The sequence below is a fragment of the Notamacropus eugenii genome, chromosome 2 (genome assembly GCF_028372415.1).
Source record: "Notamacropus eugenii isolate mMacEug1 chromosome 2, mMacEug1.pri_v2, whole genome shotgun sequence".
NCBI lineage: Eukaryota > Metazoa > Chordata > Mammalia > Diprotodontia > Macropodidae > Notamacropus > Notamacropus eugenii.
The window spans coordinates 21070653-21087172 of record NC_092873.1 but is presented as its reverse complement, the minus strand read 5'-3'; the positions used below and the strand labels follow the sequence as shown (position 1 = coordinate 21087172).

The 16520-nt window shown below is 48.1% G+C and overlaps 1 protein-coding gene across 2 annotated transcripts in view; it reads left to right on the top strand.

Annotated features, from left to right (window-relative positions):
* The first annotated feature begins 1674 nt into the window (after nt 1–1674).
* CPT1A (carnitine palmitoyltransferase 1A) overlaps nt 1675–16520 on the top strand; it is a 77012-nt gene continuing 62166 nt past the window's right edge. The window contains exon 1 of one of the 2 annotated variants that reach the window (XM_072639381.1): nt 1675–1970. The gene's annotated coding sequence lies outside the window, so the exon portion shown is untranslated. Of the gene's footprint in view, nt 1971–5558; nt 5724–16520 lie in introns of those variants that run through there. The other variant, XM_072639380.1, reaches the window with a different exon arrangement.

Sequence of the window (16520 nt, the reverse complement as noted above, 5' to 3'; positions counted from 1 at the left end):
GAGGAAAGATGGAATGTGGAACAGAATGAGGGATTCCCTATAAAGACATGAAGGACCTACAGATACCTCTCTTTTCAGCTAACACTGTGGGGCTCTATCAAGTCTGATAGCATTACAGGGACTCCATAATGATATCCCCATGATATATCCATTTTCTGATCCCCTAGGAGACCAGTGGTGATGAAGGATTGGGCTCAGTGAGTGTGGCTTTTGAAAGGCTTATCAGTAGGCCTCAGAGGACCTAAGGAGTCTCAGGTTTAGGTCTATAACACTGATATTTTTTAGTTATTTTATAAATGATACAGATGGTCACAATAAAATGATAATCGTAGGCAGCTAGGTGGTTCCTTCGATGGCATTCTAGACTTGGAGCCAGGCACTTACTAGCTATGTGATCCCAGGCAAGTCACTAAAACTCTCAGTGACTCAGTTTCCTTAGCTTTAAAATGGAGGTGATGTGAATAGCACCTATCTCTCAGGACTGTTGTGAGGATAAAATGAAATAACCTTTGTAAAGTTCTTCCCACACCTTAAATTGCTGGGGGGGGTTTAAATTCTTGCTATTATTATGGTGCTTTTAAGGTTTTTTTAATTGATTTCTTAACAAAATATATAACACAGCAAAAAGCATCCTGGTGGAAGAGAGCAGAGCGCAGCTCCAATCCCACCGGCAGGGCTTTCTGCCTGAATGGCCTTAGGCAGACCAAGGGACTTCTTCCCCTTCATCTATGAAATGAGGGGTGAGAGTGGATGATGTTTGGAGGTCCTTTCATGTCTACATCTGGCATCCCACATTTTGTAACCAGCCCTATGGCTCTTCCATGCTGGGAGCCGTGGGGAGGCAGGTCCCCCACCAGGACAGACTGAGAGGTAATGGGAGTGTGGCAGACAGAGGGCTTGAACTGAGTCTCTGTGGGCCTTCATTGGAGGGCCTTACATTAGACTGCCTCTTGTGGTACTGTGTCTACAATGAAAGGATTACTAGTTCCATTTTAGAGGTGAGAAAACACTCTCTATGAAGGACTTCTCCATAGTTAGCTAGCTAGTAAGAGTCTGAGGTAGAACTGGAATCCAGGTCTTCTGCCCTCTTTCCAGGCCACCAAGTTTCAGGGTTAAAAAGATTTCTGTGGGCTAGCCTGGGAAGCTCATCACCATTTTAAACATTGTTTCCATAGGAAACTATGTCCCAAATACCCTACATGCGAGCAAGTGAACTTTGGGAACACAGCCCTTTCCTACTCTGGGCACTGGCAAGTACGGAGAAGCAAGGGTGATCTGAGACTCAGGCTGCACCCCCAAAGACCTTGAAGGGAGTTTAGATTCGGACCCAGCGGGGAACAGGGCATCCACACAGTAGATGCTTGAGCAAAGGACTGATATGGGGAGAGGCGTGGTGAGGGAGGTCGAGGAGGCTATTCTGGCTTAGGAAAAGAAACCACGATGTTTTTGAACCTCAAGGGAATTTAGGAATAGGGCCAGACCGATTCTGTAGATGTTAGGAGACCTGAAGGTTGAGACACAAGGCAGATGAGCTCCTTTGGGCTATTAATAGCTAAATCCCCTAGACAGAATTCAGCCTGTGAGGAAAGCCAGAGAGAGGGCGCTAGGAAGCCAGGGACACAGGGCCCTCCCACCGGAAGGAGGTCCCTTGGGCCTGGATGCAAGCTGAGCTTGGAGCAAAAGCACGATACCTGGGTACCGTGAGTCATTCTGGGCTCCCACTGTCACTGGCACAAAGGTGAAAATGCCACACTTCTTCCCAGGACCCTGACTTCTTCTTGTTAGTCAACTGAGAGAAAGGAGGAGGAAGAGGAAGAGATGAGGCTGGACTGAACTCGGAAACTGCCCAGGGACCTCCAGAATCCTCACCTATTGGCTAGGGCCAAAGGCCATCTCTCTCATCTTTCTGCAGAATCTCTGGGGCTTCAAATCGTGGAATACAACGACCGCCAGAAGAACTGAAACGGCAGGTGACCCAGGGAGCAGCGGGCTGGCTCTTGGTGGGGGTCAGCTTGATGGAGTGTGTTCCCAGACAAACAAAGACTTGTGAAAATATATAAGCACAGATAAGACAGAATATGTAAATAGCTCCAGTTATGAGTAGAGAGGGCTACATATGAAAGGAACAGAGAATTGAGAGGTTGAGTCTGCTGGGAGCCATGGGCAGAAAAAGCTAGCAGGGGTGGGACAGAAGTGTATTTGGAGGAAGAGTTCAAGGAAGGGAGGGCCGTGGTTTAGTGGGTAGGTGCCAGTAGAAAGCTGACTTGCTTGGGAAAAACAGAAACAGCATTGTCCAAGACTTGCATTGGTCTGTCACACCTATTGTATAAGGCTGAATTAAGGCACTAGCAAAATGTAGGGTTCTAGGTTGTTGAGGTTCTTTGCTTCTGGCAGGACTGGGCTGCTACTGGAAAGGGTTTGTCACCTTCCATGAGGTTGTTTAAAGAGACCCACACTTTTCAGAAAAATAAAACCAGGACTCTCCTAAGGCAGGGTTCAGATGTTTGAAAGCAACAGAAAGCAAGAGGTGGCAGGAGGATCTCTGCCTCTTAGAATAGTCCTCTAAGTTCCACCTGGTCCCACCTAAACCTGAACTGACATTCCCTGGACAACATACCTGACAAATAATGACTAATTATAATATCTCACATTTACATAGCATTTACTCTGTGCCAGGACTGTGCCAAGCACTTTATAATTATTGTCTCACTTGATCCTCACAACAACCCCTGGGGAGGCAGGTGCTATTACCATCCCCATTTTACAGATGAGGAAACTGAGGCAAATAGAAATTACATGATTTTCTCAGGAGCGCACTTCTAGTATCTGAGGCTGAATTTGAACTCAAGTTTTCCTGACTCCTGCCCCTATTTACTGCACCTCTAGCTGAACCAATGAACCACCCAAAATTTAATAAGCAATGCGTCGGTGCCCAGAGAAAACGTCCACAAATGGCTGGGACTCATTCCTTCCCTTCTAAAGTAGTTCATTTCACTTGGGGATGGCTCTAATTCCTAGAAAGAACTTCCTTACTTAAAACCTAAACCTGACCCTTCTCTGCCCATCCCTCCCTGTCACTCCAACTCGGGTCTGCTCTCTGGAGCCAAGCAGAATTGAGGAGGACATTTCTTCCCCATACGACAGCCTTTCACATACCTGACCACACTGATAGGTTATCTCTCTTCTCCAGCCAACCATTCTGTTTGTTGAATGCTGCCCGTGTGTGTGTGCATGTATGTGTGTGTATGTGTGTATATCTATGTATGTGTATGATATGTGTATGTATAGGTATGATGTGTGTGTCTATGTATGCATATCATGTGTATATGTATAGGAATGGGGTGTGTATGTGTATGTGTGTGTGTGTGTGTGTGTGTGTGTGTGTGTGCGTGTGTGTGAGGTTCGGGTGGGGGAAAGGACAAAAGAAAGCTTGGGAGGAAGCAAGGTACCAAATAAAAGTGATGTTTAGCAGAACGTTGTCTCTGTGCTGCAGGTTGGGGGTGGTGTGAGAGGATAACCCAGCCTCAGCTCCATTCAAAACCTGGGTCTAAGACCTGCTCCCAGACCTGACCTGAAATCCTGCCTCAGACACTTACTAGCTATGTGACCCAGAGCAAGTCACTTAACCTCTGTCTGCCTCAGTTTCCTCACCTGTAAAATAGGAATACTAATAGTCTTTCCCTGCCAGGGTTGTTGAGAGGATTAAATGAGATAATATTTGTAAAATGTTTAGAAAACTTTAGCGTGCTAGCTCTCATGATTTTTACTGACGCACTGGGCAGGCCTGTTGCTCTAACCCCACCCTGGACCATGGTAACGTAACAGATGCTGCCAGACCATTGGGGAAAAATGGAGTGGAAAGGCTGCTGGGTTTAGAGTCAAAGACCCTATGTTCCAAACCCAGCCCTATTCCCTACACATATGGCCTTAGACAAAGAACTTTTCCTTCTGTGCATTCAGTTTACTCACTGTTAAAAACTGGGGCAGGGGAGAATCTGATGGTGGAATCTCCTTCCAATTCTAAATCATCACAGCTGCTAGGAGATTCTGGAGAGAAAACCAGTATGGCAGCTAAAGCCATGGGCCAGCAGTCGGGACACTCTGTGCTCCAAGGCCAGCTCTGACACTTGGCGGCTGTATGACCGTGGTTGGGAGGTCTCTTTTTACCTTTTAGCTCCTTCATCTGTCAAAGAAGAGATTGGACTCCATGATTCCCAAAGCTCGTTCTGACTCTTAGGATCATAGAATTTACAGCCAGAAGGAACTTTGGGGCTGTTTAATGAAGCAATCCTGGCTTGACAGGAAAGCAAACTGAGCCTGAGCAAGGGAATGAGCAGCATAGCCAGGAGCAGCCTGGCTAGCATCTCAATTCTCGCCTTCTGATGCCAAACTGGTCTCCCTACTCTCCCATACAGCTGCTAGGATGCTAATGACCAAACACAATGAGCAGGCAACAGGACACGAGGACTATGATGATAGACTTGGTTCTCTCTACACTAGACAGCGCGATCCTGGAGAAATCATGTCGCCCCATGGAGCCTGCCTCTCCCCAGTCGGAGGTCAATAAAACTCATCCACCTGGCAGGTTTGTTGTAAGAAGCAAATGAGCTAAAGGATGTCAGGTGCTTCACAGAGCTTCCACAACAGATATCGCTATTGATTGTGTATTTTGCTTTAAAAACAGACCTCATTTTACTAGAAAGACAATTAAATTCAGAGGTTGGAGACAATAAATAGCACATACAGAACCCTTTAAGGTTAGCAAAGACCTTTATAAATTCTATCTCACTGGATCCTCACAATAACCCTGGGAAGAAAGGGGCTCATTTTACAGAGGAGGGAACAGAGGCTGAGATCTCCTTCCAAGTGATCGTTCAGCATCCCACAGCTAGTAAGTGTCTAAGGCAGTCCTCAGATTCAGGTCTTCTGACTGCTGTAATCACCCAACCAGCTTTCTGATCCTGCCACTAACTCACTCTGTTCCTTCACAGCTCTGTGCCTCAGTTTTCCCATTTGTAAAATGAGGAGTTTGGACTAGAAGACTGCTCTGAGTCAACCAACCAATGAAGAAACATTTTTTAAGTGCCTACTGTGTGCCCATGGAGAGGCAGTTCAGGGTAATGATGAAAGAACTGGCCTGGTTCTCAGACGATCTGAGTTCAAGTCCTGCTCTCACGTAGCCCGTACCTGTGACTCTGGGTAAGGCACCTAACCTAGTGCTGCTGGCCTGGAGGTCACAAACGACCTGCTTCTGTAAAGCAGAAACGAGGAACGGGAGTGAAAGGATGGCAGATGGCCCGGGCCGTCCCACGTTCTGCCCCTGCGCTCCAGCTGCCCTCCGAGAGCCCGGTCTCCAAGGGGGTGAGGGGGTGAGCTCAGGGCCTCTATCCGCGCTCCGCCTCCAGCAGGTTCCCTCTAGGGTCAGGTGCTCCTCCTGGGTGGGCTGGACTGGATTGGACTTGCGGGGTTCCGGCCGGCTCCTCCCTCTCCCCTCCCCCCCCACTGCGTCAGGGAGCGTGGCCCCCCTCGGCTCCCCACGCCCCGCCCCCAGGGCGCGCCCTAGCCAATGGGCTCGCAGCCGGCAGGGAGCCCGCTCTGCTGTGCCCTGCCGCTCGAGCCGGGCCCCTCCGTGCCCCCTTCGCCGCCGCCGCCGCCGCCGCTCCCGCCGCCTCCTGCTGCAGCTGCCGCCGCCGCCCTCGGGCGGGTCCCCCAGACTGTCTCCGGTAAGGGGCTTCGGCCGGCCCGACCCCGCCCAGGGGTTTGGGGGGTCCGAGGCAGCCTGGGAAGGGATCTGCGGGGGGAGGAACCCTTCGGCTCTGTAATGATGAGGGCACGATTAGGAACTTGTTCTGGGGGACCTGAAACGAGGGAGGCAAAGTTAGAAACTAGTGATGGGGAGCCTCGGGGTCCTGTTCCTGAAGAGGAGGGAGCAGCTGGGCTCCTAAGATGAGGCGGGGTGTCTCGAAGCGAAGGGAGGAACTTAGGCTCGCGCCGTGAAGGGCAGTGGGTGGTGAGGGTCCTGAACCGAGGGAGGGGCTGGTCGGCGTCTGTAAGAAGTCTTCGGGGAGAGAAGATCTAGGGTCGTGGATGCCAAAGGAGGGGGATGGGGAGGATGCTGCAGTGGACTTTGCCCTCCCCCTTTCTCCTCTGTTTTCTATCCCTTTTGGAAAGGATGTGGGAGGTAAAAGAATGACCATCTCTGGCATCCAGGAAATGGACAGTCTTGTAAAGAATCGGAAACTTTTGTGCCAAAGGGACTTGAGGGGTCTGTCTGTCACAGACACACGGACTCTCTCTCTCTCTCTCTCTCTCTCTCTCTCTCTCTCTCTCTCTCTCTCTCTCTCTCTCTCCCTCTCTCTCTCTCTCTCCCTCCCCCTCTCTCTCTCCCTCCCCCTCTCCCTCTCCCTCCCTCCCTCCCATCTTGTAGCTTGAGGAGAAAGGCTGCAGGTGAGATGGGGATGTTACATTTCACTGAAGGGTTAGCTGGGATGGTCTTGGGCAAATTCAGGTAGCAACACTGTCCTCCTTCTTCAGAAGTTTAGAAGTCCCTAACCTCTGTGGTAGGAGCTTCCCTCCACCTGCCATTCTGGAAGGGAGAACGGCTTCTGCAGGGCTTTGTCTGAGGAGACCAAAGTGCTTTCCACATTCTTATGCAGATCTGAGCCTCCCTAAGAAGGAGGCAAAGGGCAGGTAGTTTACCAAGAAATGGGCATAGTGTGAAAGCCAAGGTCAGCTAGGGAATCTAGGAAGGAGTGGGAAGAAGCTGGTAGGTGAGAGAAAGAGTTAGTCTCCCCTTCCTGGTTCTGATACAGGTTACCCAAACTGAATTAAACTCGGGTGATGCTCTAGAAGAAAAGATGCAAAAGATTATTTTGAGGGATTAGCAATTCTTGGAAATGCTCACCTGGAGCCCATACAGCAAGATAAGGCAAAGGAACATTTAGTTCTGTCCCAGAGGCCCTCCTGATGGGGCACAGCCAACACCCAGAAACACCCCTACTGTGGTCCAAGCACCTAGCTCCAAATGAACGGAACACACCTTAATCTCCACATTCTTCCAGTGGTCAGCTCCTTCTTGTGGTCCTGACTTTGCCTTACTCTCAATATTTTCCACAAGATCTTCTTACGTTTTAAACTTAGTTTTTAATAAATGTTTGAGATTTCATTGATTTGACGATAAGAGTAGAATCCAATCAATCTGATTGTATCGAAATTCTCTCCTGGGTCATCTTTTTGTTCTGCCACAGTTTGGCTTGGAGGATAGCAAGTCAAAGTTTTTGTAATGTGAAGACTTAGAACTTCTTTATGAAGGCTGATTAAAATAGAAGCCAAAATAGGAAGCAGGGACTGAATTTTCTGCTTCCCGCCTGTCACTATTTCCAGTCATTCCCAAGTTAAAATATACGGAATAAATATAACAGTTGGGATTCCAGGATGGCTTTTGACTTACCGGTACTCTATGTAGGCATATTATCAACAGCAAGAAGCTTATTTCCGGGAGGAACTCTTTTGTCTGTGTTTTGGTAGGGTACTAAGGAAAAAAGAAAATCTGTTTAACCTTGTGGAAACCTGTCTTTTGTTAGACTATTTTCTTCCAGGGGAGTTTGGTTTCTGGTCATTCCAGATAGACAGGCATGTTTGTTTCCTTTAAAACAGCAGAACAAATTACTGAAAATGTCTGACCTGCCCTCACTCTGTGCCCATGCTCAAAAGTGCCTTGGACTAAGCCTCGGGAACTTTTTTTTTTAATTTAACGTGACTGCCAACGTCACCCTTGAATGTTAGTGATACTCCAAGTGGCAGAACTCGAGGGTGTAAGGTGATCTGGGCTGCTTGCTTCTTGGGGATTGTTCATTCTTCTCCTATTTTTGTCTGAGTCCCCCGTGAGCTGAAGTGACATTCATCTATTTGAGGTCTATTGGTCGGTTTTTTGCCTGTGGGCCCTGGTTCAGACCCAAGAGAGCTTTTTCAGAGTCCCACGGAAATGACTGCCTTTTCTAACATAAAAAAAAAAAAATTCTTTAGACTTTAATAAGGAAAGACTTTGGGAGGTATTTTCTTTGGGTTCATATGAAAAATAAAAAAGCCTGGCATCAGGACAGCCCTGTATGTGTCTGCAGAGGTTGGGAGAGGGCGGAGCCAGGCTGGGATGGGTCTGGTCCGGCAGAGCGGTGCCCCCCTCCTCTGGGACTGGGGGTTGGGTGGGAGGTGGAAATGGCAGTTTTACAACCCAGACAGTAATTGAGGCTGGGATGATGGTCCAGCTGCAGAGGGCACGTCTGGCATTCCGGACTGCAGGACCCAACTCCCCTATTCATCGGACCGGTCCCAAGCAATTCCAGCTGGGGGTGGGGGCTCCCTGAGGCTTCATCTCCCAGGGCTTCAAAGCCCTTGATTTGCTCTCGGGATGCACCCCGCTCCCCCCGCCGCCCCGCCTCCGGGCCCAGATCCTCCCTCTGGTTAGCCTGGAGACGGACCTGAAACCGACAGATCCGGCCTTGGCCTTGGCCGCCTTGGAGCTGGGCGGGGCTCCGGCGGGATAACCTTTTACCTACTTTTCTGACTTCGTCACGTGACGCCCGAGCCTGGGGGAAGGGGGAGGAGTGAGGCAGCCAACCAGTGCGGCGTTGAACTTGCCCTTCAAGTGCAGGCGGCCTCTGCAGCTGCCTCCGCCCCGGCTCCTGCTGCGGCTGCACCCACTCTCCCAACCGTCCCGCGAAGGGATATCCTTTCTTCTTGGCCTCTCGGATCACTTGATTTTTTTCTTTTTCTTCTTAAAAGGAAAAACTGTGTAGTCATTCAGTGGAGTGAGTCTTGGTCAAAGATGTCCCGATGTGGGCAACCCAGGACTGAGATTTCTAGCGTCCAGGGCTTAGAAATCATTGTTCACCTTAAGTCGTGTCTTACAAGCTCATGATGACTTTCGGAAGGATGTTACTGTTTTCTGACTTGAAGGCCCAGAGTCAGTCCGAGAATAATTGTCCTTCTCATCAGAGCTGTACTATGCGTTGAAACAAAGTAGCTCACACTTTAAGGTTTGCAATTGTTATCCCATGTGATCCTCAGAACAACCTCGGGAAGTAGATTATCTCCAATTATCATTGTCTATTACTATCTATTATCCTTAGCTATTATGATCTCCATCTTATAGAGGAGGAAACTGAAGCATGCAACTTAAGTGGCTTTTCCAGGGTCTCACAGCTAGTACTCATCTGAGGTAGGATTTGAACTCAGGATTTCTGGAGATCCAGTGTTCAATCCACTTGTGCCACCTAGCTATGAAGAGAAGATTCTGGAGTCAGAGAACCCAGTTTCAAATCATGACTCCAGAAGGATTTCTAGGACTCCATTTCCTCATGCTCCAAAATGGCCCAGAGATCTAGGAGTTAATATTTTTCTGCTTCTGATATTTCATTCCCTCTAACAAATTTCAGTAATGGTGAAGAGTCAATATTGGTTGGATGTACCCAGGGTAGGAGGTGATTCATCCAAGCTGTACCTGAGTCACATGTGCCCATGAACCTAGATCCTGGGGAATGTCCAGCTTTGCCTTTCATTCTTTAATATTGATTAGTTTACAGAGACTGAACATTCGTGTGTTCTTAGGCTCAGAAATGTGGGTTGGTGTGTTTTTTTTTATGATAACCAGTAGGAGAGAGGTACTGCTGTTGGAATCTGAGCCCCCAGCCCCCCCAGATGTCCAGCACACCCCCTCATCAGCCATGCTAGGAGAAGTTGGAAAATATTTTCCTAAGGATTAGCTATTAGCCATTCACGTGGCATTTGCTGCCCCAGAAGTCTTTTAGGAACAAGAAGATAGATCATCATTCAGAATCCTCAGTTATTAAAATCTGCCACTGTGGTCTTTCTGAGGCTGAGGGGGAGGCTGGAGAAAACAGTGTTCTGGAGTTCACAGGTCAGACACCCCACCCACCACCCATGGTCCTGAGCAACATCATTGGATAGGCATGAGTGCTTCTGGGAAGGCACTGGATCTGAGCAGGACATTGAGGGATTTAGATTACATGGAGGGTATGGGAGGCAGGGAAGGAACAAACATTGACCAAGCGCCTACTAAGTGCCTACACTGTGCTAGGCTCTTTACAGATAAGATCTCATTTAGCCAAGTGTTTGTCTTTTAAAAATTCTATTCTGAAGCTTAACAGCCACCAAATAAAGCGAGCTTTCTCACCTCAGTAGCAGGACTGACAAAGATTGTACAGGAAAGTGCTTGTCTCCAAGTAATGGAATAGAAAGCTCTTGGTTCAAGATTAGCAGTAGGGACACCCAACATGAACGAAACATGAGTTGGTAATAAACCCCACAGCCTTGGAATTGGAGATCATAACCCAGGAAGAGGCCTTCCTCTATCACTGAGCTTTGGGGGGATGAGACCCATGACTTCAGTCTAACTTTGTCTTATGCAAAAGAAACAAGAGAATATTGGGGGCTTGGGGAAGGGAGGAGAGTGGAATAATGGTGCATTTATTTGTGAGTAAATCTGGGCCTGAGGGGAAGCCACAAAAAGGTGGACTGGTGCTCTGAAAATAGTGCCAAGAAGGCCAAATGAGACATGGCCAATGAGGAGAGCTGAAGATACCGGGACTTGGGGATTATGTTCATAGCTAGAGGGAATAAGGTCAGGGTGGGAGCAGGACCACTACCCAGGCTGGACAGGATGGTACCTGACATCAGAAGTCAGCGACCCGCACCTCCCCTTCTGGTCCTCTTCCCACTGCCATGGAGCACAGACTCGAAAAGACTCAGCAAGAAGTAGTTAATAGAGAGCTGAGGCCCAGAGTAAGTAAGGAGACAACCAGGCGGCATCTACCTGCCCTGAATGAGTTCAAGGTAATTGTCAGGATGAACTCCATTCCTCCTAATGAGTAAAGTGACAGATGGATTTGCCCAGTCACTCCCAGTAATTGTTTAGTCAGTAAATTGAATTAATTTAATTGAATTAGTCAGTAAATGTTTATTAGGTACATACTATCTACCAGGCCCTTTGCTAATCACTGGTGATACCCAGAAAGGCAAAAACTATTTCCTGTCTCAAGAAGCTCTAATGAGATCTACATGAATGGGTTGGGACCACAAAGTAGATATTAATGGTTCATTGCCCACTTGCAAGGAGAGGGAGGAAGGGGGGGAGGGCAGAGGGAGCCCCAGGGATCCATGTTGACCCTGAGTAGTTATTTCATGTTTTTATCAATGATCGGATGGAATTCCTATCAGATTTTCAGAAAACAAAGTTGGGAGGCATAGACGGGGGTGACATAATTCAAAGCAATATTGTTGGGCTAGAACATGAGGTCCACTCTAGTTGGATGAAATTTAATAGGAATACATGTGAAGATCTGAACTTGAGTTAAAAAAAAAGTTAACTTCAGGTGATAAGAAGAGGTGGCAGATTGAATGGGAAAATATCGAGCCGGGTTTTATTAACCTGCATATTCAATAATCAACGTGATAGGATGACCAGATGAGTTCATGAGATCTTGGGCTGCCGCACAAGGTGCTCCATTCAGGGATGACCGATAGGGTGAGAGTTCTGAATCTTCTGCCTTGGCCACTCAAGGTCCAGAGTCCTGGGCTGACTTGTACCTGCCACAGATTAAGAACGTTGATAGGTGGGGGAGCATCCAGGGGTGGCAGCCAGGACCAGGAAGAACCTGGAGTCCCAGTCCTGATCAATGTTTAGCCCAAAGGAGAAGGCTGGGGGTGGAGGGCAGGGCTATGCCTGAAAGACTGAAACAGTACAGGTGGATCAGATTGGTTCCACTTATCCTAGGAAGCCAGAACAGAGGGTAATGAGAGGAAGCTACAAAGGAACAGATTTGGGCTGAATCTAAGGAGAAAAGTGCTGACGGTTGGAGCTGTTCACAGTGGAATCGACTGTAGAGAGAAGTAATAGGTCTGTTGCCTATAGCCCTGTTAGGTGCTGGGAATGCAAGCACATCCCTACCCTCAAGGAATTGATCTACAATCTAAGGAGGCAACACCCTCTACCGCATAAGTAAATCCCACATCTATACAAAGCTGGGGGCCAGGAAAGGTCTTGTGTGGGGAGTGGTCCTTCAGCTGCGCTTTGGAAGAGACTCAGGAGTTTAAGAGGCAGGGATGAGAAGGAGGGGTGCACTTCCAGCATGAGGCACAGCCAGTGCAAAGGCTCAAAGATGGGAGATAGAGTTGAGTGTGAGGAATGGCTAGTAGGTCAGTTTGGCAGGACATTAAAATGTGTGGGATTGCGTGGGTGCATTAGTGTTCATATTTGGCAGGGCTTTGACCACTGTCTTCCTCTGCTTCTAGCCCCAGTTGGAGCCACTAAAGCTTTGTAAACTGAGGGCAAGACATAGTTGGAGGAGAGCTTTAAATGGCTGGCTTCAGGTGGGATGCAGTGGGAAGGGAGAGGTTGGAGGCTAAGTGAGAGGTGAGGAGGACCTGAGCTGAGGTTCAGGGCCCCAGAGTGAAGAGATCCAAATCAGTATTCATCCCCACTCTGCCACCCAAGCCACTCTGGCAGCCCAGGATCTGTGCCCAAAGCTGACGGGCATTGTGAGTGGTATTGGGTGGGGAGGAGGGAATGAAGACCGGCTCTCCAGTAGGGCACTGAGTCTGTGTCAGCGCTTATAGGGCTCATTCTCCTGGAGCCCCTTGGGCAGTGGGAGGCAGGCTGATTAGACGGGCCACAAGATTGAAGTTCTTCACCTTGACAAGTTTCTAGGTGGAGTCACTGAACCACTGTGCCTTAGTTTTCCCATCTGAAAATAGGGCTAGATATTTGCCCTGCCAAAAAGGGTGAAAAGAGTAGTTCAAAAGAATCTTGCTGTCAACAAGCATTTATTAAGTGTTTATCATATACTAGGCACAGGATATAAACACAAGCCACAATAAAGACAGAAGGCAAGTGTAAAGTGTTTAAAAGATCTGGTTAGACACCTAGTCTGGACAAATAATGTGACTGCTTACTTTCATTAGACTTTATTTCTTGAAATAAAGGGCAGGGAGAATGGAGGGTTAGCCTTGGAGTCAGGAGGACCTGGGCATCAGCAGCTTCGGACACATACTGAGCAAACTGCTTAACCCCTTTGGACTATCAATCACAGAGAAGGGGGTTGACCTGCATTGGTGGAGGGACTTTCCTCTTTCAGGAGTTGCTTAGACCAGTAGTTGTCAAAGGGTAGTTCAGGTACCCTTGGGGGTTCCCCAGATTTTTAGAGGGTCCTGAGGCTAAAACTATTTTTATCCAAATACTAAGATGTTTTCCTTTCTGGTGTGGTAAATATTGGTTCATATAACCCAAGGTCAGGGCATCAGGCTTTTTTTTAAGAGGACAAAAGTATCCTGAGATGAAAACATGGGAAATCCAAGATTCAGCCCCTGGGCCTTGATGGCATCTTTTTTAATCCTTCCAGACTCTAATTTTGACCCTGGGAGTTCTCCTTCCACTGATGCAGGTCTAAATAGAAGGTTTTTTAGAGTGCTGTAGCTGTCTCAGTGAGGCTGGTACCAGTCAAAGACATGAGTGAACCCAAAAGCCCAGCTTGAATGGCCTTCTAATTTGGCAGAAGCTGGTGGTGTCCTCACCCAGGGGCACACTGCTTCCAAAATCTCCTCCTTCTTCCCCACCTCCCCCCGAAGTGGGAGAAGGTGTCAAGCTTTGTCCAAGATTTCTGCCTTGGGATAAGATAAATAGTTGTTAAAAAGAGTCATTTGCCTTTGAGCAAGCCTGGTATCCATCCTTTTTAAATGGTTCTCTCTGTCTTTAAAGTAGAATCTTACAAAGTTTGAGCCAGCTCAGGACCATTTTCTCTCCCTTTTTTTCATGCTCAGCTCTTCAGCAAATATTAGGTTCATTACCCTTCTGGCCCTGCCTTTTGGGGTCCCCTTGCTACTCCCCAAATCCCAATCCTCCTCTTCTCTGACCCAGATGTTTGAGAGAATCTTTGACTGTAGATCTGATCGGGCCACCCCCATCACTCAGCACCTCCCAGTGATTCCACCGTGCCTAGATTTGTCCACTAGAGAGAGCCAGATCAACCCCAAATCTCACTTCCCAGAATTTTACAGAGTCCCAGAGTTGAAGGAGGCCTGAGAGGCTGTCTAGTCCGGCCTGTCTGTGGACAAACTTCTCTTCCTTAATACACCTGGCAGATAGCCATCCAGCCTTTGCTTTCCCCTCATTGGTCTGATGACCCCTGTCCTGGTGCTTTCCCCATGATGTCATAGCTGGCTTTCCTGGAGAGGAAGAAGGTTTGACTGGTCACCAGGCCCCAAAGGCCCCTTGCCATCCCTCATTTGGGCATATTTTATGCAACAAAATGGAGCTCAGCCTGTGGTGTCAGGCCCTCCCCCCCCCCCCCCCAGATTTTGGTTATGGATCATGATGGAAGCTCAGAAAGACAGGCTGATGAATGGTGTGTGTGATGGAAGGAGCCGTGGTTACCACTGAAGCAAACCAGCAGGAGGTGGACAAGTCCAGCTTTGACCTTGCCAAAGACTCGTCCCAAGGCTTAAACTCTGGCAAGTGGCTTGAAAATGATATTTTGACATTCATTCTACGCAGTGAAACTAAAACTCATTCGCCAGGCATCCAGCCTGATGCAGTCTTGGCAGAGAGGGAGATAGAGGTGTCAGCTGGGACCTGTTTGGGTTTTCCCCGCTTCGAGGGTTTCTGTCAACTTAATTTGAATGAGCAGGCAGTGACCTGGGATCTGTCCAGTCCCGGATGCTCCTGGCCGTGTTGTTCCCCAGACAAGGAGTTCTCTTGCCTGATTCAGTTTTGGAGAAAGTGAATTGAGGGCCATGTCCTTTCTTGTGCCCGTGAACCCTCGGGTGCATCACCTTCCCCTCAGTAGAGGCCATCTTTCTTTCCACTATGTTCCTAGATCAGAATCAGGCAGCATCTCAAAGCGAAAAATAAAACAGCAATTGGCATTTGCCAACATTATTCTTATTGACTAATGGCAATGGTGATTTGTAGCTAAATACTCATTGATATGTGTGCAGGGAGAGAGAAGGAGAAGGAAAGGGAGAGAAAAAGGGGAAAGAAGGGAAAGGGGCAGAGAGAGGAGGAGAGAGAGAAAGAGGAGAGGGGGGCAGGGAAAAAGAGAGAAAGGGAGAGGGGGAGAGAAGAAAGAGGGAGGAGAGGGAGAAAAAAGATAAAGAGGGAGCGAGAGAGAGAAGGGAAAAGGAGAGGAGGAAAGAGAAGGGGATAAAAAGAGAGAAAAAAGAGAGGGAGGGAAGAGAGGGGGGAAAGAAGGGAGCGAAGGAAGGGAGAAAGAGGAGAAAGAGAAGGAAAGGGAGAGAAAAGGGGGAAAGAATGGAAAGGGGCAGAGAGAGGAGGAGAGAGAGAAAGAGGGGAAAGAGGAGAGGGAGGCAGGGAAAAAGAGAGAAAGGGAGAGGGGGAGGGAAGAAAGAGGGAGGAGAGGGAGAAAAAAGATAAAGAGGGAGCGAGAGAGAGAAGGGAAAAGGAGAGGAGGAAAGAGAAGGGGATAAAAAGAGAGAAAAAAGAGAGGGAGGGAAGAGAGGGGGGAAAGAAGGGAGCGAAGGAAGGGAGAAAGAGGAGAAAGAGAGAGGAAGGGAGAAAGAGGGAGGGAGGAGGAGGGAGATGAGATGGGGAGGAGGGAAGAGAAAGAAGTCTGTGGGGGTTACTGTCTAAAGGACACATCAGTGCAAATGCCTCATTGTACTTGAAGACTAATGTCTCCTACTAGTAAAAGCCCGAACTACTTGTTCCTTTCCCTCCAAGGTGACTGTGTGTGTGTTTTAATATGTCTGTATGTGTGCAGGCCATCCCTTGCCCTTTAGAATGTAGGTTCACTGATGGCAGAGACCATTTGGCTTCTGTCTCTGTATCTCTAGTGCTTAACACATAGTAAGTCTTTTTCATTTTTCACTCTATATACTTTCTCTTGGTAACCTTATCTTTCACAAATATAATTTCTATGCAGTTGACTCACACACTCAAAATCACACACTCTCACACTCACACATATTCACACACAATCATACACACTGACACACACTCACCCATGTCTACACTCACACTCATTCATACACACACATACTCATCCACATCCATGATCACACTTACTCACCTATGTACACGCACACACACACACACACACACACACACACACACACAGCTACATATCCAGCCCTACTCTCTCATGAGTCTCACATCAACAATTGTCTTTTGGACATTTCCAGCTGGATGTCTCAGAGACATCTTAAACACAACATAATTATGCTAGAGCTCATTCTCTTTGTCCCTAAGTGCTCTCCTGGTCCTCCCAAAGTTCCCCATTTCTACCCAAGGTGCCATCCTTCCATTCTATCATAGACTGTCTCACGCTTACTCACCCCACATATCTAGTCAGCTGCTAAATTTTTCTGTTACTGTTGCTCAGTCATTTTTCAGTTGTGTTTGACTCTCTGTGACCCCACCTTTTTTGGCAGAGATCCTGGAGTGGTTTGCCATTTCCTTCTCCAGCTCATTTTATAGATGAAGAAACTGA